The sequence below is a fragment of the Bufo bufo genome, chromosome 1, assembly GCF_905171765.1.
Source record: "Bufo bufo chromosome 1, aBufBuf1.1, whole genome shotgun sequence".
Classification (NCBI taxonomy): Eukaryota; Metazoa; Chordata; class Amphibia; order Anura; family Bufonidae; genus Bufo; species Bufo bufo.
Window position 1 is genome coordinate 280,133,771 of NC_053389.1, and position 27,233 is coordinate 280,161,003.

The window sequence follows — 27,233 nt, forward strand, 5'->3', positions numbered from 1 at the left end:
AGCTGGTAGTATACTGGCCAAGGGTGACTCACTGGTGGGAACAAAGATTCCAGATAATGAATGCCCTGTACTACAAAGTATTCAGTCTCTGCAAAACTAAATAAACACGAAAAATAAAAATGTACTGCCACTCAAGTAACCGACAGCATAAATCTATAATAATAATTCATTAGAAAGACCAAATCACTGTCTGAGAGAGACGATTATTCAAATAAAAACTAAAATCCCACTTCTAAACAGTATGGTCCTGGCCTGATAAACAGATCAGTTGTCTTTGTGTGCACACTAAACCTAAATTCACACCTGATGCGTTTGTGTCTGATAGAGATGAACGAAGAATTCAAAAATTTGATTTGTCTGCTTCGCTGAATTTTACCCAAAAAATTGCTTTGTGACTAATTACTTTGTCACAAAGTTAATTTCTTTGCAAGTAGTGGGTGCAATGACAGGGAGCGGCGATGGCCCCGCTCCCCGTCATTGTACCTCTCAGATGCTGCGATCAGCTATTTGATTACTTGACACAATAGTAAATTGCATAGATGTATATATAAGTACAGTATCCAGCTGGTGTGTCCCGTTTTAAACATGCAGTGTATAAAGGTAGAGCTACACGGTAAGGCCTCTTTCACACGGGTGTGTACTTCACGTTGCCGTATTGCGGACCGCATTTGCGGATCCGCAATACACGGGTGCTGTTCCGCGGGCATTCCGCATCACGGATGTGGATCCATTCACTTGAATGGGTCCGCAAATCTGGAGATGCTGGAATGGTGCAGAACGGAAGCACGGAACGGAACCCTACGGAAGCACTACGGAGTGCTTCCGTGGGGTTTCGTCCCGTACTTCCGTTCCGCAAAAAGATAGAACATATCCTATCTTTTTGCGGTGAATGGGTCCGTGATCCGCTGCGCCTGCCCCACGGACTGTGCTCCACGGGGCACACACGCCCGTGTGAAAGAGGCCTAACACTGGTAGTGGGACACTGCTGTATTTTTTGTGATTCGCATTTAGGGGTCACAGCAAACATATGAGTTGTGCTGCAATCCCCTCCATTTCTATGGGATCACTACTACTCTGCGATGCCCCTGAGATCCTGGCCACGACCATTATCCCCGTGTAGCCCTACCCTACCCTAAATGTCTTGTGCTGTACATTAACCTTCAATTCACACCTGATGAGTTTGAGTCCAACATGAAGTCACTGGTGAGTTACTGCTGTTATAAAGATCTATTTCCTGACTTGACGCAGCAGTAAATTGCATAGATGTACATAAATGTATCCAGCTTGTGTGCCCCACTTCTAAACATGCAGGGGGTCATTTACTAACATTGGTTCGCCAGTGTTGGGTGTCATAAAAGTTGCAAGACCCTTTTCTGCAACTTTTTAAACCCCCATGTGACAACCTGTTTGTCAGAGTAAAACATGCGGGTTTTTGGTGTGGATTTGGTGCAGAAATCCACATGAAAGTGTGTGCTTGTAGCGCCGGTACATTTTTATTCCTATTATTGAAAATAAGACTCTTTTCACATTGTGTCTTGGGTGTGCATTTACTATATGCTTCTGGCAAGCTGCTGGCGCATCTGTCAAGCTAACCCAAAGGCCTCTTCTACAGCTACGGATGCCAAAATGTATTTTTTTTGTCTCTGTTTAGCGGCATCTGGTGGGATTTTCATTTTAGCTACATGGGATAGCATAGCAGACTGTGCTATTCCAGTCACAGGCGTCCAGTAAAACATACACCGTGCAGTATACATTCTTTCCAATGCAAATAGTAAAAAGACACTCAAGAAGTAAAGTGAAAAGGGCCTTAAATATTTTTTTTTTAGCCCTTTTTACGTGACACATGAAAAAGCCTTGTATAAATGGAAATAAAGGCTCCTTCCGGCTAATTATATCTGCTTGATACCATCTACTTAAACATCAGTTTGTATTCTGCTTACCATATTATTTCTTTAGTCTTGGACTACATTCATCCTGGAGTATAATTAATCTTTCCGGTTGCACTGTATTATAGCCCTCTCAGAAAATCTTGACAGTCTTTATTTCTTAAAAAGCTAAGTAATATTTTTCTGGGTTTCTAATTGTCTTCTATTTACCGTTTTCCAGCAAACTAGTGGTTGTAAGCATCACATCATTTTACATACGACATAATGAACTTGATCATTCCCACTAGGGGCTTTAAAGTCTAGCTTATCCCACACAAAATAGCACAAAATGGAATGACCTGAATGAAGATCAGATCTGAAGAGCAAATCAGAAAATGTTCCCTTGCTGGCACTACGATCAGCTGCAATCTGTAGAGAAACCTGGCAGTCAGTGTTCAATTTCCCTGCAGCGCCACCACATGGGAAATGAAGTATTACACATGTGCCAGTGTAATTCAGAATAAGACAAATCTTCTAAAGCGAAAATGCCCTGTGCAAGGAAGCACATCAAAGAAAGCGTTCAAATCCTAGTCCACTGCAAGGAGGGAGAGATTGGTTGCACACAAACGTTTTTTGGTCCATTTTTTTTGCGGTCCGTATACGGAACCATTCATTTCAATGGGTCCGCAAGAAACCAGAATGTACTCCGTATGCATTCCGTTTTCGTATTTCCGTTTTTCCGTTCCATTCAAAGATAGAACATGTCCTATTATTGTCCGCATAACAGACAAGGATAGTACTGTTCTATCAGGGGCCAGCTGTTCCGTTCCGCAAAAAACGGAATGCACGCAGACGTCATCCGTATTTTTTGAGGATCCGTTTTTTGCGGACCGCAAAATACTTAAAAAGCCATACAGTCGTGTGCATTAGACCTTTGCGGAAACTATTAGAATACTCAAAGCTGAGAAGATTAATGGTTGTCACCCTTCACCTTCTTGTATTCTTGATATTGCATTATTCAGAAAGCCACAAAAGACAGCAACTGCATCAGGCATCAAGATATTGGGTGAATATATTGGAAGAAACTATGGGGGGAATTTATCAATACTGGTGTAAAAGAAAACTGTCTTAGTTGCCCATAGCAAACAATCAACGTCACCTTTTTTTAAGAGCTCCTTTGGAAAATGAAAGGTGGAATCTGGTTGGTTGCTATGAACAGCTAAGCCAGTTTTCCTTTACACCAGTACTGATAAACTTTCAAAGTGCTATACTGGCTGCTTGCTGCCACCACTAGAGGGAGTATAGGAGCTTGCTGCATACTGTATTATTATTGACTTCAATGTATAAATAGTACACAGTGAGCTCTGAAGCTCCCCCAAGTGGTAGCTGCAGGTAGCAAGAATGTTATCCTTTAAATATATGGCTACACAGGGAATTTGGAGTTCTGTATCAGAAAAACAAAGCTCAGACCACTATAAAGATATTTTGAGAAATTAATCAGCACAGTATTAAGGTCCTAAAAATGATGGTGGTAAAAAGCAGACCTACACTTTAAGGTGGCTAAAACCCCACTAGTAAACCTCTATTATATACACACAGTGTACTCTGTGAGCAAATGTTATTATGTTTTATGCTCCAATGACTTAATCCTTCTGTGGTTTGCAATATGTCAAACCTCTGTTCATCGTAACTCAAAAATAGACTTTGACTTGTTGGGTTTTGTTTTGAGACCCATGTGCCAATAAACATTAGAGCAATGTTTCCATGCATGGGTTATCATGTCCACCAGAGAATGATACTGTAGGAAAATAGAGAATAAACATTAGTACAATGCTTCCATGCATGGGTTATCATGTCCACCAGAGAATGACACAGGGTGAAAACAAAGCTATGTACAACATATTCAGCCTCCGAATCCATTTTTGATGGCTTTACATTTTTACAGAAGGTGGTCTGCAGTCGAACAGTTCACGGGGTCATGATTGACAGATAAAGCCAGGGCAACATTAAACTTGAAGCTTGCGGTGCACTGCTTTATTCAAGAACAGTTCCCCTTGTGATGTCCGCCAGGGTAGCTGGAGAATTTAATAAGGGATCTTTTAAGCTCAGCTTTCATGGCTATTTTAAGCACTGCTTGCCAATTTAAGTGCACTGGTACAGTTACAGTCACTGCCTCTCAGTTTCGCTAGGAATATTCTTCTAGAACACATCTCATGTTTCCAATATGACTTTAATAAATGTATCTTATGCTTGTGCTGCCAACCCAGCCTGGGCTATTAGCACATCTTACCCATATGGCAAGAGTGTTAGTTCGTTCAGAGCTCTCTCCACCTTCTGAGACATATTACTAGAGTTCTTTCGGATGTACCGTAGTCATTGTTTGCTTGTTAGGCATCTTGTTGCTTACAAAAGTCATTGGTATGCATGTAAAAATAAGGTTAAAATGGATTCAAAATGTTACAGGGATTTTCAAGAAGTATAATATTCATAACACTAGTGACATCACAGCTTCAAATAGCTCACTGGTGGGGGGTGCCAAGAGTTAAAGTTTAACCGTCATGTTTTTATCAAAAAAATCAGTTTTAGCATATGTTACTGCTTCTTACAGATCTTTTGACAATTATTGACAGACTAACTCAGGTATACATGCCTAGCTCTAATTAAAAATAGCAAATTAAAAAAATATGACAGTTACACCTTAACTCTCATTAATCAGATACTGATGAACTATACTCAGGGCAGGTCATCAATATCTGATTGGTGACAGTCCAACTCTTGGCATTCTTGCCTATCACTTGTTTAAAGCTGTGATGTCACAATTATCAGTCACATGGCCTATGTACAGCTCAGTCCCATCCAAATAAATGGGTTTGGGCTGCAATACCGTAAAATGTATGGCACTTGATATTCTGTGAGGAGGCCACATCGTTCACTGGAGTGCTTCTTCAAACAGCAGCATTATGTATAAAGCAATCTTTCATTTCTTCACATACCACTGTTTTCCTTGAGTTTTTCCCTTAGTTACAGCTTTTTAAACATTTACAATATGAGGACCTTCTCAAGATGGCTCCTCTGCCAGTTCTGAGGCCAAAACTGCTTTCCCTCACTTCACATACACACTTGCTGTAGCCAGCAGCTTCCTGCCAGCCAATCAGATCGGAATACTAAGAGACACGCCTCCTCACTCTGAAGCCTAATGCAGGCATGCAGTGTGAAGGACCGCCCCTTTGTCTATGTGTCTTCTTAGCCGGAGACAGACAAGCCATAGCAACTGTCTTTTAAGGGAGCAGTGGAAAGGAACAGGGGCAGGGGCTTAGCTATAAATGAAGCAGGGGAAGCGGCTGCTTTGGGGCCCTAACCCAGAAGGGGCCCATCCAGGAGGAGGAGGACTAAAAGATTGTGTCAGGGCTCCCTCAACAGTATTACACAATGAACTTATATACAGTGACAGTATAGACAGTGTAGAAAACGGATGGAACAGCTGCCGGGCCTGGTCTGAGAGAGCGATCTTTACTAGCCACAGGAATGGGGCGGCATGAAAGGAAGGGGTTGCGAAAAAATTACTGGGGGAGGGGGGCCCCATTCAAAAATTTGCTGTGGGGCCCAGTCATTTCTAGCTACACCACTGGACAGGGGACATCAATGAAAGCTGTTATTATAAGGTAATTACAGATCTTTTGACAATCATTGACAGACTAACTCAGGTATACAAACCTAGCTCTAATTAAAAATAGAAAATTAAAAAAATATGACAGTTACACCTTAACTCTCATTAATCAGATACTGATGAACTATACTCAGGGCAGGTCATCAATATCTGATTGGTGACAGTCCAACTCTTGGCATTCTTGCCTATCACTTGTTTAAAGCTGTGATGTCACAATTATCAGTCACATGGCCTATGTACAGCTCAGTCCCATCCAAATAAATGGGTTTGGGCTGCAATACCGTAAAATGTATGGCACTTGATATTCTGTGAGGAGGCCACATCGTTCACTGGAGTGCTTCTTCAAACAGCTGATCAGTAGTGGTGGCAGACCACCATCGATTAGATATTGATGACCTATCCTGAAGATATTTAATCAATATTATACTCCCGGAAAAGCCCTTTAAGAATGCTCAACTCGTATCACAGGGTGGTTTTGTTTATCTCATTTAAAGGAGTTATCCAAACCTGGTAAAAACCCACAAAAAATGCCTGGGCCCGTCATATAGAGAATACTTACTTGGCCTCCAATGCCTGTGTCCTTCCGGATCCTTCACTGCATCTCCCCGGCGTACAGATAACAACATCCGTCAACGGGGGTGCAGATAATAGCAGGCCGTGACGGTTACCTGCCCCCTTGCGTCACATGGTGTCGGGGACCAGGCAAGTACTCTCTGTATGAGGGTCCCAGGCAGTGTGGGTAGGTTTTCCAGGTTGGGATAACCCCTTTAATGCCACACGTTCCTAAACTGCAGCCTAACACCCCCACCCCCCCAAAGAACAGACCAAAGACCTTCCCATAATAGTAAAAAATTGGTGGACAGGCAGAATTCTTAGGACCATGAAAGGGCTGGGTCCAAAAGGCAGTAATATAATAGAATACATATGTCAGTTAAAACATAGAGATGTCATAGAGTTAAAACACAAAAACACTACATATGCCTAAGCTGCCATTCATGTCGCTGTGACTGCTGAGGCCTGTCATTGGTTGCAGCAGTCATTGGACCAAGGCGCCTCCTGGTGGACAGGGTTCTTTTAAGTTCAGGGGAACAGGGGAGGTCCCCAGTAGTCATCTACTTCAAGGTCGGACAAACCTTTTAAAGGATCATGCACAAGGCCGTTGTGTGACCGTGGCCGCATTGCGGCCCACATATGGCGGGTCTGCAATACAAGGGCACCAGCCCATGTGCACTCCGCATCACGAATACGGACCCATTCACTTGAATGGGTCCGCAATCACGGAAATGCGGAACGGAATCACAGATCGCAACCACCACGGAGGCACTGCAGAGTGTTTCCGTGTTGTTTCTATTTTTTTGCGGTGCGGACGATCACGGACCCATTCAAGTTAAATGGGTCTCGATCCGTCCCGACTGCCACACCAATGTTGGCCGTTAATTGGGGACCGCAAATTGAACGGTCACACGCCACGTGCATGAGCCATAAGGGAAACCTGTCATGTCAGTTTCACTTCCCAAATTGTACTGTATTTCATTTACAGTAGAGTACAGAGAGCTATTCCCCATCAGTGGTATTTTAAAAGTATGTCACATCGTAAGCAATTGTAAGCAAAGTTTGTCCAATCTCAAGCAACGTTTTCCCATGTCATATATAAATATGCAGGAAACTGGCAGCTGGGTGTTTTAGACATAGGAGGAGTCAAGAGCATCCATGAGCTTGTGAAGCATCTCTGCTTCTATCTAGTTGACTGCACAGGTGTAGTTGGCTGCTGATCCACGGGGGTCAGAGACACCAGTGGAAAACACAGAGGGGTGAGACAAAATTTGTGGTCAGTGGCAAGCTGAGGTCAAGGCAGGCAAGCCTGCTTCCTGAATTAAGTGGGAGGAGCGTGACTAAGTGACGTCAGTCACGCGCCGGCCGGCCCACTCGCTGCCGCTCGCTACCGTGCATTCATAGTGAAAGTGAGTACAGAGGCTAGCCATTTTATACAATGTTGGTAAGCTGCGAGAAGGCCGCGGGGCTCACAGGAGCGCAGATGCCTTCTCAAACAGCTGAAAACCCTTTTAAGCCTAATGTTCTTTGAGGAAAGTCAGACCTTATCTCCAAGAGAAAACTAATGTGGAACTCTGCACTTCATACTGGCAGAGGCCAGAGTTCTTCAAAGACTCTGCAGAAGGCAAATATCGGCAAAATAGATGCCGATACCTGTCAAAATCCTGAATATCGGCCAATCCCTAATGCAGATATTACCCTTGGTCGGATTCAAACCTAGGACCCCAGCACTGCAAGGCACCAGTGCTAACCACTGAGCCATGCAGATGGAGGAGGAGTTACCATTACTGTGTCTGCTGCTTGAGGATGCAGTAGCAGTGCAGCAGTTGTTAGGGCATTAAGACGGGCGGATACGTTGTGCATATACTTCTCTTGATGGTCACACTGTTGAGCCAGTTCTTGAAATATTTCTGGTACATCCATTCAGGGTGGGCCAGCAGGATTCATGGCCTGTGCAAACTGTTACAGACAGTGGATGTACATCCAGTGTGCTAACTAACTGGGCAGACTTGGGCTATTCCTGAGGGCATTATCCTGGTGGTCCTCTGGTTTTCAACCGTTAACCATGGATCTGGCCTTTTCTGCAGGGGAGCCACCAGGTCAATACCTTTTGGACTAGTCCCAGTGTGGTTGGCTGCTGACTCACAGGGGTCAGAGAAACCAGTGCGAAGCATTCAGGAATCAGGCAAAGCCCATGCTCAGTGGCAGACTGAAGTCAGGGCAGGCAGAATTTTATCAAATCTGAAAACGAGTCCAGGGTCAGGGAAGGTGGTAAAGGGTCAGATCGGAGAACAGGCATGCGTCAGGGAAGGTAGCAGAGTGTCAGAATACAGAAATCAGGCAGCAATCAGTACACAGGCAGACAAATGGATTACAGCACCTTTGCAGGATCTAGTAAGCAATAGAAACCTTGGGAAAGGCGCCTTAAGTACGCACAGGTGTCCAGCCATTGGCAGTGTAGAGGTGCACTGGCCCTTTAAGATCTGGAAAGAGCATATGTGCCCCATGAGTCATGGAAAGAGGCCTAGCAGCCAGACGCAGGCTGTGACCTCCAACTAGGGACTCTGGCAGCTGGCCCTAGAATGATCAGGGAAGGATCATAGGGGCTTGGCCTCCAGGCAGCAGCAAGGTGAGTGATGCAGAGTCCCCATGTCCACCCCGGATGGTAGGAGAGTGCCAGGCCCTGAGCACTGCCATGACAGCAAGTAATTTTCATAAGACATAGGAACACAATTTATTTAGTTATAGAGCATATTTGAAGATGACCTCTAAACACAAAATGCAGTGCAATCTGCAGGCAGCATGTTATAGAGCAAGAGATGCTGAGCAGACTGATATACAGTTTTGTGGCAAAAGATTCAGTAACATTTGTAATTTATACATTTAAAGCAGAGATAAAATTTTATAAATTACAAGTTTTACTGAATCTTTTCCCACAAAATTATATATCATTCTCCTTGGCTTCTCCGGGTCTATTACATGCTTCCTGTAGATTGCACTGCATTTTGTGGTGACAGGTCTTCTTTAAAAAAAAAAAAGTAGCCAGACTATGGCTCATTTAGTCTACATGACAGTAATGGTCTTGGTGCAGAAACGGACATGACAAGGTACCTTTCATTCTACGTGTATAAAAGAGATCTGGTGTTCTGTATCAGCAAAAAAACAAGTTTTAACCCCTATGAAGAATTTAATCAGTAGTGTTGAGTGAGCATGCTCGGCCGAACACTAGTTCGGCTCGAGCATCGCTATGCTCGGCACATCGCGGAGTTCGGCCGAACACCATGTGTGCTCGAGCACGATGCTCAAGTCAGTGTATTTAAATCGAATTTAGCCTCTAATTCTATGCAGAAATGCAGAAGATCGCTGTACAGTGAGCGAATCCCTCAGTATGAGTCCCTGCATATATAGCTATGTCCATATATGGAGTCAGTGATTGGGATCACCCCAGTGTATTTAAATCTAATTTAGCCCGTATTTTAGAAAAGTTCCTGCCACGATTCAAACTCACAACGTTTTGCATTAGAGACAAGGCACTTAACCACTCAGCTATAATAGCTACATAGCCAGTAACTTTAAAAAAAAAAAAAAGAGAGATTTCTACTGTACTGTACTTCTACTGAGACCTATACAGTAGAAGTCTTTTTTTTTTTTCACGTGACTAGCTATGCAGCTATATAGTCTAGTGGTTAAAGTTCTGGGCTATGATGCCGAAGCTGTGAGTTCAAATCCCGTTACAATCTTTTTCAGAAATAGAGGTTAAATTAGATTTATATATTTTATATTTTTTTTGTAATTGTAAAAAAATGTATGGCACAAAATAAATGTAGAATTACTATTTAAAATAAACAAATAAATAAATATATATATATATATATATATATATACATATATATATACACTCACCTAAAGAATTATTAGGAACATCTGTTCTATTTCTCATTAATGCAATTATCTAGTCAACCAATCACATGGCAGTTGCTTCAATGCATTTAGGGGTGTGGTCCTGGTCAAGACAATCTCCTGAACTCCAAACTGAATGTCAGAATGGGAAAGAAAGGTGATTTAAGCAATTTTGAGCGTGGCATGGTTGTTGGTGCCAGACGGGGCGGTCTGAGTATATCACAATCTGCTCAGTTACTGGGATTTTCACGCACAACCATTTCTAGGTTTTACAAAGAATGGTGTGAAAAGGGAAAAACACCCAGTATACGGCAGTCCTGTTGGCAAAAATGCCTTGTGGATGCTAGAGGTCAGAGGAGAATGGGCCGACTGATTCAAGCTGATAGAAGAGCAACGTTGACTGAAATAACGACTCGTTACAACCGAGGTATGCAGCAAAGCATTTGTGAAGCCACAACACGCACAACCTTGAGGCGGATGGGCTACAACAGCAGAAGACCCCACCGGGTACCACTCATCTCCCCTACAAATAGGAAAAAGAGGCTACAATTTGCACGAGCTCACCAAAATTGGACTGTTGAAGACTGGAAAAATGTTGCCTGGTCTGATGAGTCTCGATTTCTGTTGAGACATTCAAATGGTAGAGTCCGAATTTGGCGTAAACAGAATGAGAACATGTATCCATCCTCTGATGGCTATTTCCAGCAGGATAATGCACCATGTCACAAAGCTCGAATCATTTCAAATTGGTTTCTTGAACATGACAATGAGTTCACTGTACTAAAATGGCCCCCACAGTCACCAGATCTCAACCCAATAGAGCATCTTTGGGATGTGGTGGAATGGGAGCTTCATACCCTGGATGTGCATCCCTCAAATCTCCATCAACTGCAAGATGCTATCCTATCAATATGGGCCAACATTTCTAAAGAATGCTATCAGCACCTTGTTGAATCAATGCCACGTAGAATTAAGGCAGTTCTGAAGGCAAAAGGGGGTCCAACACCGTATTAGTATGGTGTTCCTAATAATTCTTTAGGTGAGCGTATATATTAGGGCTGCACGATATATCGAAAAAATAATCGAATCGCGATAATCACCAAATGCGATAGGGCGATTTGGCCGACCCGAAAATGCTGCGATTATATATGGAGGGGCCCCGCGCACATAACTGGCTTTGTGTGTAAAATATTTTACTACTGTCTGAAACAAGCTCTCTCCTATTGATAAAATGGCCAGCCTCTGTACTCACTTTCACTATGAATGCACTGCAGCGAGCGGGCCGGCGCGTGACTGACGTCACTTAGTCACGCTCCTGCTTCCTGAATCGCTACCGTGCATTCATAGTGAAAGTGAGTACAGAGGCTGGCCATTTTATCAATAGGGGAGAGATTGTTTCAGACAGTAGTAAAATACTTTGCACACAAAGCCAGTTATGTGCGCAGTTTAGGACACATGAGGGGACACAGGGCCATGAGGGGGACCAGCATAAGATGCTATATGTGTGTCTTATGCTGGCCCCCCTCATGGCCCTATGTGTCATAGCACACATCCCCTATAACAGTGCATCCACAGATCCACCCCATAACAGCGTCATCCACAGGTCCCCCATAAGTGTCCTCCACAGATCCCCCATAACAGTGTCCTCCACAGATCCCCCACATAACAGTGTCCTCCACAGATCCCCCACATAACAGCGTCCTCCACAGATCCCCCACATAACAGCGTCATCCACAGATCCCCCACATAACAGCGTCATCCACAGATCCCCCACATAACAGCGTCATCCACAGATCCCCCACATAACAGTGTCATCCACAGATCCCCCACATAACAGCGTCATCCACAGATCCCCCACATAACAGCGTCAGCCACAGATCCCCCACATAACAGTGTCATCCACAGATCCCCCACATAACAGCGTCACCCACAGATCCCCCACATAACAGCGTCATCCACAGATCCCCCACATAACAGCATCATCCACAGATTCCCCACATAACAGCGTCAACCACAGATCCCCCACAACAGTGCCATCCACAGATCCCCCATAACAGTGCATCATCCACAGATCCCCCATAACAGTGCCATCCACAGATCCCCCATAACTATGTCATACCCAGCCATGTCAGTGGCTCATATGGGAAAATCCAAGCAAATAGACCTCTAGCACAATTCCCTTAAAATATTGCATCGCATATCGTTATCGCAATTTTTAGGGCCCTAATCGCAATCGCACAAAATTCCCATATCGTGCAGCCCTAATATATATATATATTCATACTTCATATATATCATATATTCATATATATTCTAAATATATAATAATATGTGTAAATATATTATGGCTAATATATATATGTTTAAATTAAGTTTAGCCTCTATTTCTGAAAAAGTTTGTGACAGGATTTGAACTCACAGCTTCTGCATCACAGCCCAGTACTTTAACCACTATATAGCTGCATAGCAAGTCACAAAAAAAAGAGACTTCTAATGTATAGGTCTCAGTAGAAGTACAGTACAGTAGAAGTCTCTTTTTTTAATTTTTTTATTTATTTATTTATTTTAATTTAATTTTAATTTTATTTAATTTAAAGTAACTGGCTATGCAGCTATTATAGCTATGTGGTTAAGTGCCTTGCCTCTAATACTGAATGTCGTGAGTTTGAATCCTGGCAGAAACTTTTCTGAAATACAGGCTAAATTAGATTTAAATACACTGGGGTGTCCCCAAGCACTGACTCCATATATGGACATAGCTATATGTGGAGTCAGAGCAGGGACTCCTAAGCCGAACTAGAGTCCCGACGCCCTCCCCTCTTCAGAGCAGGGGGTGCCTGGGGTTCTCCCATTGACTTCCATTGTGCTCGGTAGAACACCCGAACATCGCGAAGTGTTCTACTCGAGCACACTCGCTCAACACTATTAATCACCACAGAAATTTGGACTTATTAAAAATATACAAAACTCCAAATGAGATAATTCCCATGGTCATCTTCCATGCCAACAAATAAAAAACATCAAGGAACCAACAGCTGTTTCAACTATATATAAGAACCCAAGATCCAAAGCACATGCATGAACCCATGGTGGGAGCGCAATCTAATTCGACTTTTGTAGGTAGAAGTAGGACATTTCCTACAAGTGATGGTTTGATAGTGATAGAACTCAGTGGAACTATCACAGTGTATCAAGCCAATAAGAACATCTCTCCAAAAATCTCTATCATGTACACTTGGTGACTAAAAGGCAGAAGCACATGCATAAACACATGGTGGGAGTTCAATCTAATTAGACCTTTTAAGACAGAAGTAGGACATGTTCTACAAGTGATATCTTGTATATAAGAACTCCCTGGAACCATCATGGTGTGTCAAGCCAATAAGTAAATCTCTCCAAAAATCTCTTACATGTACACCTGATGACCAAGAGACAAAAGCATATGCACAGCCATATGGTGGAAGTGCAATATAATTAGAACTTTTTAGGCAGAAGTAGGACATTCTCGCAAGTGATATCTTTTAATCTCTCCTTTAGGGCTCATGCACACAACAGTTTCAGCTATTGCAAATTGTAGATCCACAAAACACGGATACAGGTCGTGTGTGTTCTTCATTTTGCAGAATGAAATGTCCTGCCATCTAAAGAACTGTCCTATTCTTGTCCATAAAACTAATAAGAATAGGACATATTCAATTTTTCTGTGTAGCAGTGCAATGGGTGCGCTGTCCGCATTTTTTTTGGCCCCATTGAAGTGACTAGGTCCACATCCGACCCTCAAAAAATGCGGATCGGATGCGTGCCAAAAATAAGTTTGTGTCGATGAGCCCTTAAAGAGGACCTTTTATTGGTCTAGACATTATGAAATAACTAGCAGGTTATGTAGGGCATAGTGCAGGGATGTAATATTGCTTACTAGTTCGTCGCTCTGTTCACCCGCTGTGCCCCCCGTTCACTTTTCCCTCTTGGTATGCTAATGAATAGCATCGGTACAGGGGGGCGGAGACTGCCCTGTTCCTCAATGGGCGTCTCCTTCTCCCTGGCTGTAGCGCTGTCCAGTCGCAGCGGAGAGCGGCAGTCAGGGAGAAAAAAAAACTCACCTCCTCCCTGTACCGATGCTATTCATTAGCATACCAGGCAGGAGAAGTGAACGGGGGGCTCAGCAGGCGAACAGAGCGGCGCCCAGACAAACCAGTAAGCGATATTCCATCCCTGCACTATGCCCTACATAACCTGCTAGTTATTTCATAATGTCTGGACCCATGAAAGGTCCTCTTTAAGAACACTTTCTAAATATCCTTCCCTCTTCTTATAAATTTTCCCACTATGCCCTTTGTTCTCTAATGCTCCAGATAGCCATACTTTTGATTTCTCAGCACCCAGACAGTGCCACCACCTGAAACTTATGACATATCACTATGCAAAAGCTTTCTGAAATGAAAGGTGTCCTTTAAGGTTTCGCAAATTAAGTCTTGAGAAGCTTTGCTACATAACTTAATAAACCAAAGAGAAACCTAATCAATGTACTATACATTATTGTACAAAACATTACTCACTTGTCACTGATTGTATTGTTCTCTTTATGAGAATGTCTGACTTGAACACACCCTTTTTACTTAAAAGGGACACTTATGATAAGCAGTTGGGAATCCAGCAGCATTTACTTTAACCTATAACCTATATATTGCCCCAGGAAGGTGGAGGGCTAATGAAACATTCTACAGTTCTTATTGAAATCAGTGGTGATTTCATATCATATATGGACATGCCAGGTCCTCCAGACTGGGTGACACTCTTCAAAGAAGCTTTTCACTCTAGCTAATATATAATGGTCCCCTCTACTATTTCTGAACACCAAGGTAGTTGAAAGTGGGTTTTCTAAGGTGGACAATCCCTTTAATTAGTATATGACAACTCTGCCTGAGCATATATGGGCTGCTGCTTTTCCAATAGCGCTTACAAACAGAATGGATGAACAAAAATGGCAATGTAAACCGATCATTTTTGGGGGAGTTTCCCTTTAAGTTTTGATTCAGATTCAAAATCAATGAGTGACTGCGTTATTACTGTGCTCTGTAGCTACATGAAGCCATTGAATCATTCTGTTAAATCAATTTGGATAACAAAGTGTTACAATTGCTTGGTGAATGAAAATGGCACCACTGTGAACCTTACCTTGATCAGTCCTAATCAGCTTTGGGCAGAATCTGTATCAAAGCATCTAGACGTAGGACGGTTGAAAGATGTGAGTTATAGTTTCTATACAAGACTCGTCACTGTCCCAGAGGGGGGTCTATATCTGTGCCACCTGCAAATCAAGGAGAAATATATTGGGATGAACATTATAATGCTTGGGAACTTGAAACTTTTGGTGTCTGCCCTAAGGGTATTTTTGTTCTAACTTGTGGGAATAAAATACCTCAGCATATGAAATTTGTCTCTTCACTATACGGAAGGAGGAGAGAACATGCTGCAAGAGATTTTTGTGGGTCACCTTCAAAGGCCTAGATATTTTAAAACATATGAGGAACATATGCAAATCACTTCTATGTATCTTTTGTGTCAGTTTCGAATTCTTTAAATTAACCTTGCAAAGTGACATCAAGACATTGCTTATATTACCATTTTATTTGTGGTGATAACTGAATGTTAAACATGAAGATATAGAGTAAAGGTCCCATATCAAAAATGATGATGGGGCCTCAACCATGCCAATACTCTCCTAATTCCTCGGGTCTGGTTTTGTCCTCCTCACTTTCCTGTGATTTGCGGGCAAGAAGGGTAACTGCAACCTTCAATCTAATCCACCACCTGCTAATATTACAGTTGGAGAAATTCTGGTGCATTCTCAGATTGTCCATTGGAGAAGGTGACAGGCTCACCTGAAAAATGGTTTCTACAGCAATTCGAGGGCTTGCCTATTTTAAACCTATGGCCTTTAAACATTTCCAGTTCAATGAGGTCATCCAATCAGAATAACTTCTGTTTATATGCACTACTGATCCATTCTCCTAGCAACAGTGGCTTGCACTTAACCTTCTCTGGCCAAAACTTTGAGGGTTAAAGCAGGTGGACACTCAGGAACCATCATGATGTCAGTTGTCATACGAAATATACCCTTAAGAGGAATTTTACACCTATTTTACAATATACAGTACATTAATTTGCAGATCTCATCTTTGCATTGTACATTGTCAGGCACCCTATGTACTGGTGATATTCTCCTGTAGAAGCAATGCCTCTTGGGCCAAATACCTCTATACTGAACAAGTCTGATGGGGCATGCCACACTTCTTTTCCAGTTGGATTTGTATGAAATCAGAGGGGAAAAAGATTCTGAATCTACTTCTTTTGAATAGCCACATGCAATACTACATTTCCCCTGTAGTGGAAGTAAGGAAACTGGTGGCAATCTGCTGTTTGCCAGAGGGTTGGTATATTAAAGGGTCATCTGGGATAAACTCTCTTAGAACAGCCACTCAGAGTACAAACAGTTAATAATAATTCATGGGAAGCATGAACCTGAGTCAGTGCCATGGACTTAGATGATTTCTATATTATACTGTTCCTTCATTTTATATTATAATCCTATCCTTATATAATAACATTTTAAACCGAAGAACAAAATATCTCAGATGACCTTCTTGATAAGCCACAAGGACGCAAGAGACTAAAACTATAGAATTGCATTTATTTCTCTTTGGCACGAAGAGGACACTGAGTGTGTGTTCAGTATGAAAAATACAACTTCCAGGAGGTTCATTTAGGGACAATTGTGGTATCCTACTTGCTGATAATTCATACCATAGAATAATTTCTTTCTCCTTTCTTGCAGTAAATTTGACCTGTGGGGGGGAGGTTTGAGCAACAATTATTATCTTCTGATATGACACAGGAATTTTGTAGGATGCGGAAAACATGTGGTTTAATTGCTTGATTTAGATTTCATTGGCAAAAAAATTCACAGAAACAATACTTTTAATTATGTTAATTCATATCTAAAAACTGAATTTACAAAAAGTAATAGCATTAATTATTTATGTGCCTATTAAGACTGAGTATATATTATGAGGTTAATTGACTGACAGCATTTCTTTAATATGCTTATGAGTATATTCATGCTGTTGTGATAAGTTCACGTTTCCCCTGCACCCTTCTCAGCTGTCACTTACTTCCAACGTCTGTCAATCAAATCTACAAAGCTGTGTCAAAAAGCAAAATAATGGAAGCTGGGAACACAGGGAGATATTTAAATTCACACATGACACCATACAAGGAGGTAAGGGAGGAGGCAAGATTCAGCTTTTCTTTTATTATTGTGATTTTAAGGATTTTAGAAGTATTTCAGACAAAAGCTATTATATTCATAATTCCAACATAGTATAAGCACACAGAATTCTCTGAACTCCATATTATAATTTAATTAATAAATTAAAGTAATTGACCTAAGTCATGGATGGTATTACATACTGTATACATTAAATGGAATTAAACTAGGGATAACAAGAGAAGGACCTCTATATTTTGGTTACAATTAAAGAGCCTCTGTCAGCATGATCAGCCCTATTAAAACAGGCATACTGCCTGAAAGGGTTGATCATGCTGATTAAAATTATACCTTTCTTTTGTCTATATGTTAAAAAGCTACAGTAGAGATATCTACATTTTAATTAATATGCAAATGAGCATATTGAAAAACCAGGGAGCAGGACTGAATCCTTGGAGCACTGCTTTTGTAACATCCATGTGATCTGCACACTCCCCCTCTCCAGTCACCAGTAATATGTACTAGCTTTCTAACTATTGAAATCATTCTTCTCAATATGATAAGGCTGTAGCCTGGAGGTAGATGTACCAGGTTCAAATCCCAGAACAGAATTCTACTGTAGATTTTTTTTCATTAGTTATTTTATTCTCCCTCATCTAACCCATAATAATACTCTATAGCCTTACCATTTTGAAAATAGAAGTTTTCTATGCTTAACCTAGTATATACAATATTACTGGTTTATTCAAAGGCATAAAATATGATTATAAAGACACCAATAATCTATGTACAGTACAGACCAAAAGTTTGGACACACCTCATTCAAAGAGTTTTCTTTATTTTCATGACTATGAAAATTGTAGATTCACACTGAAGGCATCAAAACTATGAATTAACACATGTGGAATTATATACATAACAAACAAGTGTGAAACAACAGAAAATATGTCATATTCTAGGTTCTTCAAAGTAGCCACCTTTTGCTTTGTTTACTGCTTTTCACACTCTTGGCATTCTCTTGATGAGCTTCAAGAGGTAGTCCCCTGAAATGGTTTTCACTTCACAGGTGTGCCCTGTCAGGTTTAATAAGTGGGATGTCTTGCCTTATAAATGGGGTTGGGACCATCAGTTGCGTTGAGGAGAAGTCAGGTGGATACACAGCTGATAGTCCTACTGAATAGACTGTTAGAATTTGTATTATGGCAAGAAAAAAGCAGCTAAGTAAAGAAAAACGAGTGGCCATCATTACTTTAAGAAATGAAGGTCAGTCCGTCAGCCGAAAAATTGGGAAAACTTTGAAAGTAAGGGCTATTTGACCATGAAGGAGAGTGATGGGGTGTTGCGCCAGATGACCTGGCCTCCACAGTCATCGGACCTGAACCCAATCGAGATGGTTTGGGGTGAGCTGGACCGCAGAGTGAAGGCAAAAGGGCCAACAAGTGCTAAGCATCTCTGGGAACTCCTTCAAGACTGTTGGAAGACCATTTCAGGGGACTACCTCTTGAAGCTCATCAAGAGAATGCCAAGAGTGTGCAAAGCAGTAATCAAAGCAAAAGGTGGCTACTTTGAAGAACCTAGAATATGACATATTTTCAGTTGTTTCACACTTGTTTGTTATGTATATAATTCCACATGTGTTAATTCATAGTTTTGATGCCTTCATAGTCATGAAAATAAAGTACACTCTTTGAATGAGAAGGTGTGTCCAAACTTTTGGTCTGTACTGTATGTATTAACTTTCTATGGATAGAAAACCTCCTTTCACAATATAGTAAGGCCATTAATTATTGGTTAAATGAGGGATACAAAAAAAATAACTAAAGAAGAAGTCTCTCCTGGGATTTGAATCTGGAACATCTACATCCAAGGTTGACTACTTATCTCCAGGCTAGAGCTTTATCATAATCAGAGATGTGGTTTTCTATACTTAGAAAATTAATACATATTACTGGTTTCTTTAAAATCATATATTGCCCCTGTGAAAAAATCTGTAATATGTACTAGCTTTCTAAGCATAGAAAATCTCTACTCTCTTTTCTCCCTCATCTAACCCATAATAATACTCTGGCAAAGCTATTGTAAGTAGGGTATATGATATGTACATGCTATAACACAACTAAAGGACACAGCTCTGCTCTTAGCATGCTGATGTCTAGCCCTGTCAATCAAGGTGAGGAAGGAGTGTGCAGATCACAGGGGTGTTACAAAAGCAGTGCTCTAAGAAAGGTATGCTTTTAATCAGCATGATCAACCATACCAGTCAGTATACTTGGATAATTAGGGTTGATCGTGCTGATAGAGGCTCTTTAAGTAAGCAACAGTACTCAATGCCAAGCAGCAGCTGCAAAAGGAACTAGGAATTTAGGGTGTATAAAAATAGAGATATCAACTGGCGATCCCAAGGTAATATTGCCTCTCTGTGAAAAAAAAACATTGTAAGAACACATCTTTAAAATGAGATTCCAAATTAGAAAAAGGATGTAGGAAAGCTATAGAGGACTTAAGGCAGGCAAGGAAATTAATAAATGGGACAGAAAGTCTCTCTTACCATGTAATCAAAAGATTGGACTTGTTCAAATTTGAAAAAAGACCTTAGAAATGGTCTCACCTACATATTTAATTATAGGTCTGATAAATACCAAGAACTGGCACATGATTCATTCATTCCAAGAACTAGAATGAAGGACCAGGGGACATTCATTACATGAGGAGGCAGGTTGATTCAGACATCAATAAAGCCAAGTGTTCTTTACAGTTAAAGTAGTAAAACTACAGATTCATAATCTGGACCCGACCAGGTAAACCAAGTAAAAGAGTAAACCATAAATATGCTATTAGATATCATGTATACTTGTACAGCTCAATTGTGCCACATAGGCCCTTTAAAAGGATTCTAAATTTTTTTTTGCTGCATACTAGAAAGTTACAAAATTTTCCAACATACTATGGGAATCAATTCCTCACTATTTTTAAGATTTTGACCCTACTTGAGGTCGTTGCATGAAAGGTTTGTTACCATGTATCAGTGCAGGTAAATTGTATCAGCCTGAAATCCAGGCTATTTACAGTAGCTATTGTTCCTGGATTATTTCAGAGGAATGAGAATCTGCCCTGCGAAAGACAGAAGAAGACACCTTAAAGGGTATCTAAATCTTCATGCAAAGCTTCTCAGAGCAGTCTGCACCTTCTCATACTAAAGATGCAGACACAGATAGAACTACTTCCCTATCTCTTCTTTGGAGGTGACATAAGCACAGGTAGAATAGTCTTCTCATTTCTCCCTGTAAATGATATGAGCAGATACATCTGCTTCTTGACTCTTGTGTGTGTTGATTACTGCTGCAGCCACTCTCATTCATTTACTTAGCAATGCAAGCATGACATTTCTGATTGAGAAGTCATTGAGTAAAAACATGGCTGCTAAACTGAGACGCTGAAAAATTACCACTTCATTAAGAAACTCATCAACATATAACTGTTAAGCAATCACAACCTATATTGGAAATTTAGGCTTTTCCAAAGTACGGTAAATCTGCATTTCCCTATTCAAAATCTGGAAAAGGGGAATAATTAGATTTCTCATACCCTCCCTGTGTTTAGATAAGCATATAGGTGGACATTTATAATTTGCAGTTGTTTTTGTGTCATTTTTAAAGGGGTTGTGCAGTAATTTATATTGATGACTTATCCTGAACATGGATACATGTAGTCTCCTCTGGAACTGCCGTGTGGTGTAATTACAAGTAATCGCTGAATTCAAGTGAATGGAGCAATTACTCATCATTACACTGCACTTCCGAAACAAAGTGCAGGGTAGTGAACATGAAGCAGCGCCTTCTCTTCAAACATCTGGGACCCCCCTGAGGATAGATCATCAATATATATCGTAGCACAACCCCTTAAAGTTTGTGGAAAAGGTGCACCATAATAATATATTTGGAGTGAGTGAAATGTGGTTGACACCTATATATGTACAGTACACCAGGGGGTTGCCTGGCGCGGAAATGCAACTTGGTGACTTTTACAAAAGTCACACATAGTAAATGTGTCTTAATCTAGGTCTTGTCTCACTTTTAGCTCTTAAACATAGACCACTTTGAAAAGTGGCGAGGAACAGCAAATGTTGCAAAAATTGACCAAATGTCGCAGAAAACGTCGCAATCGCCATGAACGTGACTTTTTTAAAGCCAGAAACTGACATCTGATTTAATAAATGTCCCCCAAAGCTTCTATGCACAAGGTGTAGCATAAAATAATATGTATATAATATGGCGTGTGAATTTTGCAATGGGAATAAGTATTGGCAAAGTGCTCTTCATACATTATGAAGACACTTTTTCTTCTCCCAAAAGATAACAGGTCTAATAGCTCATCTCATAAAACGAATATCAGTAACCACATTGGTGACTCAGTGGTTAGCACTGGTGCCTTGCAGCGCTGGGGTCCTAGGTTTGAATCCGACCAAGGGCAACATCTGCATGGAGTTTGTATGTTCTCCGTGGGTTTCCTCTGGTTTCCTCCCACACTCCAAAGACATACTGGTAGGGACCTTAGATTGTGAGCCCCATTTGGGGACAGTGGGATGCTAATGTCTGTAAAGTGCTGTGGAATATAGTAGTGCTATATAAGTGCATAAAATACAAAGACTCACAATATAATGTAAAAACCTGAAGACTTCAGCGGCGCCTCCATTAGTGTGCACATAGTGGATCTGCTTGCATTGTGTCGTTCATTCATATGTGATCATCTACAGATTTCTGCATAGTCTAGTTCAGAGTTAATATTACTCCTTTTGGCACAACAGTCTGGATCAACATGCTGTTCTTTCAGTTATAATGATGATTACCATTATTAGCAGTCATTTATATTGCACTGTGTTATTCTGGGGGAAGCATCAAATGACATATGGAAACAGAAGAACCAGATGGAACGCTCTTCCTATACGTTACTGCAGCACATAGCTGCCATACATGACAGTCAGGTGTGACTATATTTCACAAGTTATTCGAGCATCCTTTTACCACTAGACCTCACACATACTCATGTACAGTATGTCTTCTACAATGTACCCATTGTGCATTGTATACATTATGCTTATGTGTATCACATGTAAATAGCACATTAGACCCTGCTGACGTTATGGCTTCTGCTGATATTTGAGCTATGACAGTTACACTGCATCCATTTCCAAGCAGATCCCGACGATTCTTGACGGATCTCATTAAGTTATAATGAAATCAGCCAAACTTCCGGTATTCTTGACAGCATAGCAGTTTGCTATTCTGAGTTATCTTAGGCTACTTTCACACCTCCTATGTGAAATCTGGCAGGCTGTTCCAGCAGGAAACAGCCTACTGGAATTCACTGGATGTGGCAGTACCGGATGCGGACGGAATGTCCGCAGCCCCCATTATGTATAATGGGGTCTGGCAGACAGAGTCAGATTGGCCATGGACCTTACAGGAAAATTTCCTGGTGGGCCGATGCCCAGGGGGCCGCCTGGGCCTTCCTCACGGCCGGCTAGTGGAAGTTCTTGGGGATGCATTTTGTGTCTGCTGGCAGTAGTTTGTGATGGACTGTGGTATTTGGCTCTGTTGGGGTGGTATAATGTGACACAATATGGTATTGTTGGCTCTGCCTTCTATCATTTTGGACCTGACTACAAGACGGGACCATTTTTCATATCTTTTCTAGGGCTATTTTAAGTTCCCAGCCCGTCCCTGCCGGCAGAGAACTCGGAGACTGGGGGCGGAGGGCAGGGTTGCCAACATCCAGAAATGTCTGGACAGTCCGTAAAGATAGTCCATGATTTTTTTGAGCCTGGTGGTAGGAGACTAGATTACTTCGGTGGTAATTATCATCATTTTACAGTTCACAGTAAATTCTGGTGATGAGTTCTAATCAGTATATTAAGCTATAGACATGGATTACTTATAATCTTCATCATTCATTATGGTTTTCCAATTTGTCCGTAAAAAATGTTAGATGTCTGTGATTTTGGGATAAGTTATCCAGAAAAAAGAAAAAATCTAGTTGACAACCCTGTCAAAGGTTTACCTTCCAGCAGGGAAACGACCCTAAACATACAGCCAGAGCTACAATGGAATGGTTTAGACCAAAGCATATTCATGAGTTAAAATGGCCCAGTCAACGCCCAGACCTAAATCCCATTGAGAATCTGTGGCCTGACTTGAAAATTGCTGTTCACAGACGCTCCCCATCCAATGCGACTGAGCTTGCACCACACTTTCCAGATTTGTATGTATTAAAAACTTTTCACTTCACACATACTTGCTACTTTGTGTTGGTCTAAGTTTGAGGGTGTAGAATGGAAAAATGTGGAAAAGTTAAAGGTGTAAGAATACTTTTCATAGGCACTCTATACACACATTATATATATATATATATATATATATATATATATATATATATATATACATACTGTGGATATAAAAAGTCTACACACCCCTGTTAAAATGTCAGGTTTCTGTGATGTAAAAAAATTTGACAAAGATAAATCATTTCAGAACTTTTTCCACCTTTAATGTGACCTATAAACTGTACAACTCAATTGAAAAACAAACTAAAATATTTTAGGTAGAAGGAAGAAAAAATATAAAAATAAAATAATATGTTTGTATAACTGTGCACACCCTAAAACTAATACTTTGTTGAAACACCTTTTGATTTTACTACAGCACTTAGTCTTTTTGGGTATGAGTCTATCAGCATGGCACATTTTGACTTGGCAAAATTTGCCCACTCTTCTTTGCAAAAACACTTCAAATCAGTCAGATTGCGAGGGCATCTCCTGTGCACCGCCCTCTTCAGATCACCCCACAGATTTTCAATTGGACTCAGGTCTGGGCTCTGGCTGGGCCATTCGAAAACTTTAATCTTCTTCTGGTGAAGCCATTCCTTTGTTAATTTGGATGTATGCTTTGGGTCGTTGTCATGCTGAAAGATGAAGTTCCTCTTCATGTTCAGCTTTCTAGCAGAAGCCTGAAGGTTTTGTGCCAATATTGACTGGTGTTTGGAACTGTTCATAATTCCCTCTAGCTTAACTAAGGTCCCAGTTCCAGCTGAAGAAAAACAGCCCCAAAGCATGATGCTGCCACCACCATGCTTCACTGTGGGTATGGTGTTCTTTTGGTGATGTGCAGTGTTGTTTTTGCGCCAAACATATCTTTTGGAATTATGGCCAAAAAGTTCAACCTTGATTTCACCAGACCACAACACCTTTTCCCACATGCTTTTGGGAGACTTTAGATGCGTTTTTTAAAAATGTTTTTGGATGTTTTTCTTCGTAAGAAAAGGCTTTTGTCTTGCCACTCTACCCCATAACCCAGACATATGAAGAATACGGGAGATTGTTGTCACATGTACCACACAGCCAGTACTTGCCAGATATTCCTACAGCTCCTTTAATGTTGCTGTAGGCCTCTTGGTAGCCTCCCAGACCAGTTTTCTTCTCGTCTTTTCATCAATTTTGGAGGGACGTTCAGTTCTTGGTAATGTCACTGTTGTGCCATATTTTCTCCACTTGATGACTGTCTTCACTGTGTTCCATGGTATATCTAATGCCAAGGAAATTCTTTTGTACCCTTCTCCTAACTGAAACCTTTTAACATTGAGATTCCTCTGATGCTTTGGAAGCTCTCTGTGGACCATGGCTTTTGTTGTGGGATGCTACTAAGAAAATTTCAGGAAAGACCAACTAGAGCAGCAGAACTTTATTTGGGGTTAATCAGAGGCACTTTAAATGATGGCAGGTGTATGCTGACTCCTATTTAACATGATTTTGAACACAGCTACATCCCCAGTTATAAGAGGGTGTGCACACTTATGCAACCAGATTTTTTATTTCTTTTTTCTTCCCTCCACCTGAAAGATTTCAGTTTGTTTTTCAATTGAGTGGTACAGTTTATAGGTCACATTAAAGGTGGGAAAAGTTCTGAAATTATTTATCTTTGTCTCATTTTTTTACAGCACAGAAACCTGACATTTTAACAGGGGTGTGTAGACTTTTTATATCCACTGTATATATATATATATATATATATATATATATATATATAGTAACGGATCTCCTAGCACCCCGACCGGGTACCTCCATTGATGGATGCTCCTAGTGCTTCCTGAGGACTCCAAGCACTCCGCTCTACACCAAAACCACCACAGGAACCAGGAACAGGAACAGCTCTTACAAGAGCTAATAGTATAGCCAGGGGAGCATAGCAAATCTTTAGCGTATAGCAATCCCCAGTGTTGATCAGTTACCCAAACACCAGCCTCAACATGATGAAGGGTAAAACAGGAACTTATTGAACACACAGCATTGACTTATATACACATGACATACTGAGGACATGACATAGCAGCCAATCCTGTACAGTTTAAACACAAAACTAACCCTATTCAACAAACACCACACAATGGCATTGTCTGTGACGCAATTAACAAACACACTGGCATTGTCTTTGACGCAATCAACAATGAACATGCAAACAGATATCTTCACCCCCTCCATAATAAATGGGAAGAGGAGACACATGTGATTATCTCCTGAGTGTATCATAGGAGTCGGCTGCTATTATAATCAACTATCTTAATCCCATCACTAACACAATCAGTGGGAGTCTCAGTGCAGAGTTAACCCTTTTTGTGTTGCTGAATCCACACCATGCCTTTTTAATGGGCAATAGGAAATATGTGGCATATAAATTACATACATAAATCAGGGTTCATAGTTCCTTGTAACCACAAAAGGTCTGAGGGGGTCTCCATAGTTCTCGGTCCATAGTCTGTAGGAAGGAGGCTGGCCCTCAGGCTTCTCCAGTAGCCCCAGTGACGGTTCAGTCCGTCACATATATATATATATATATTTGTATGATCCCTTTAAAACCAATAGCCATGCAAACACTGCATTGTACTAAACTATGTGCATGATGTTTCTTAGTATGGAGCACAATTATGGAAAATAACAGGTTAACTGTATAACCATTAGCTTGTGGTGCTGAATTTTCTCATGAATATTTTAACATTTCAGCAATGAAATCTGGGGAGGATATTCTATGTCACATGCTGAGCCCAAATAGTCATGCAAAAGGGTACTAATTAGAGAGGTGAGATGCAGTAAACACATTACAGGAGCTATGTTGTACCATTATAACATAATGCACAATACATTAGGATCTTCAAAAACAGCACATATACAATCAGATTGTTTGAATCTATCTAGTCCAATAAAATACTTGCAGGACCATATTGTACATTACAGTGTTTCTCAAAAACAAATTGTACCATATGAGGGTTATGTTCTTTCAGTGTCAGAATAATATTGCTAAGTCCCAACAGAGGAGATGTTTATTATGGCCACCACCCATCAGTTCAAAAGATGTGCATGTCCACTTTTAATTGCATTGTAATTTTTGCTGGCACCATTGAACACACAGGACAGATCATCAGTAAGATTGTATAGGTTACTTGTAAATCTACCCATAAAAAAAAAATCCTAATGTTGTATTCTGCTGGACCTTTCTGGCTTCTTACCGAGTCACAGTCTTTGCCTACCTTTGCTTACCTTCTGGTACACTGGTGGGCCAGATGGACAGCTTGTACTCTTGTATATGTCCACATGAAACATGTCAATGGAAGAGGAATATATACCTAGAACCCTATGTACAGTTGTCTCCTTCATGATTGCAAATGTGCTTCATATAATCAAATGCAGTAGCATTTCACAGCATCTGCTATTTTTCTGAGACCCCCAAAAACCTCTTTAAATTGAGTTTTCTGACAATCAGAATACTTTCTAAACTCTCCAACAGGAATAAAATGTGTATATCCTCACAGTACTTCTGACACTGGCCTCAGAGGATCCCATCACTCTTGTATTATAATAGTCCATAATGACATTGTGGCACATGACAATGGAGTCCCATCAGTGTCAAAGTGACATTTACTTTATAGTAATGTAGTG

The 27,233-nt window shown here is 40.9% G+C and overlaps 1 protein-coding gene across 3 annotated transcripts in view; it reads right to left on the bottom strand.

Annotated features, from left to right (window-relative positions):
• SGCD (sarcoglycan delta) overlaps positions 1-27,233 on the bottom strand; it is an 836,092-nt gene that overhangs the window by 431,627 nt on the left and 377,232 nt on the right. For all 3 annotated transcript variants that reach the window (XM_040440010.1, XM_040440019.1, XM_040440029.1), the window contains one exon: positions 15,160-15,292. The gene's annotated coding sequence lies outside the window, so the exon portion shown is untranslated. The remainder of the gene's footprint in view (positions 1-15,159; positions 15,293-27,233) is intronic.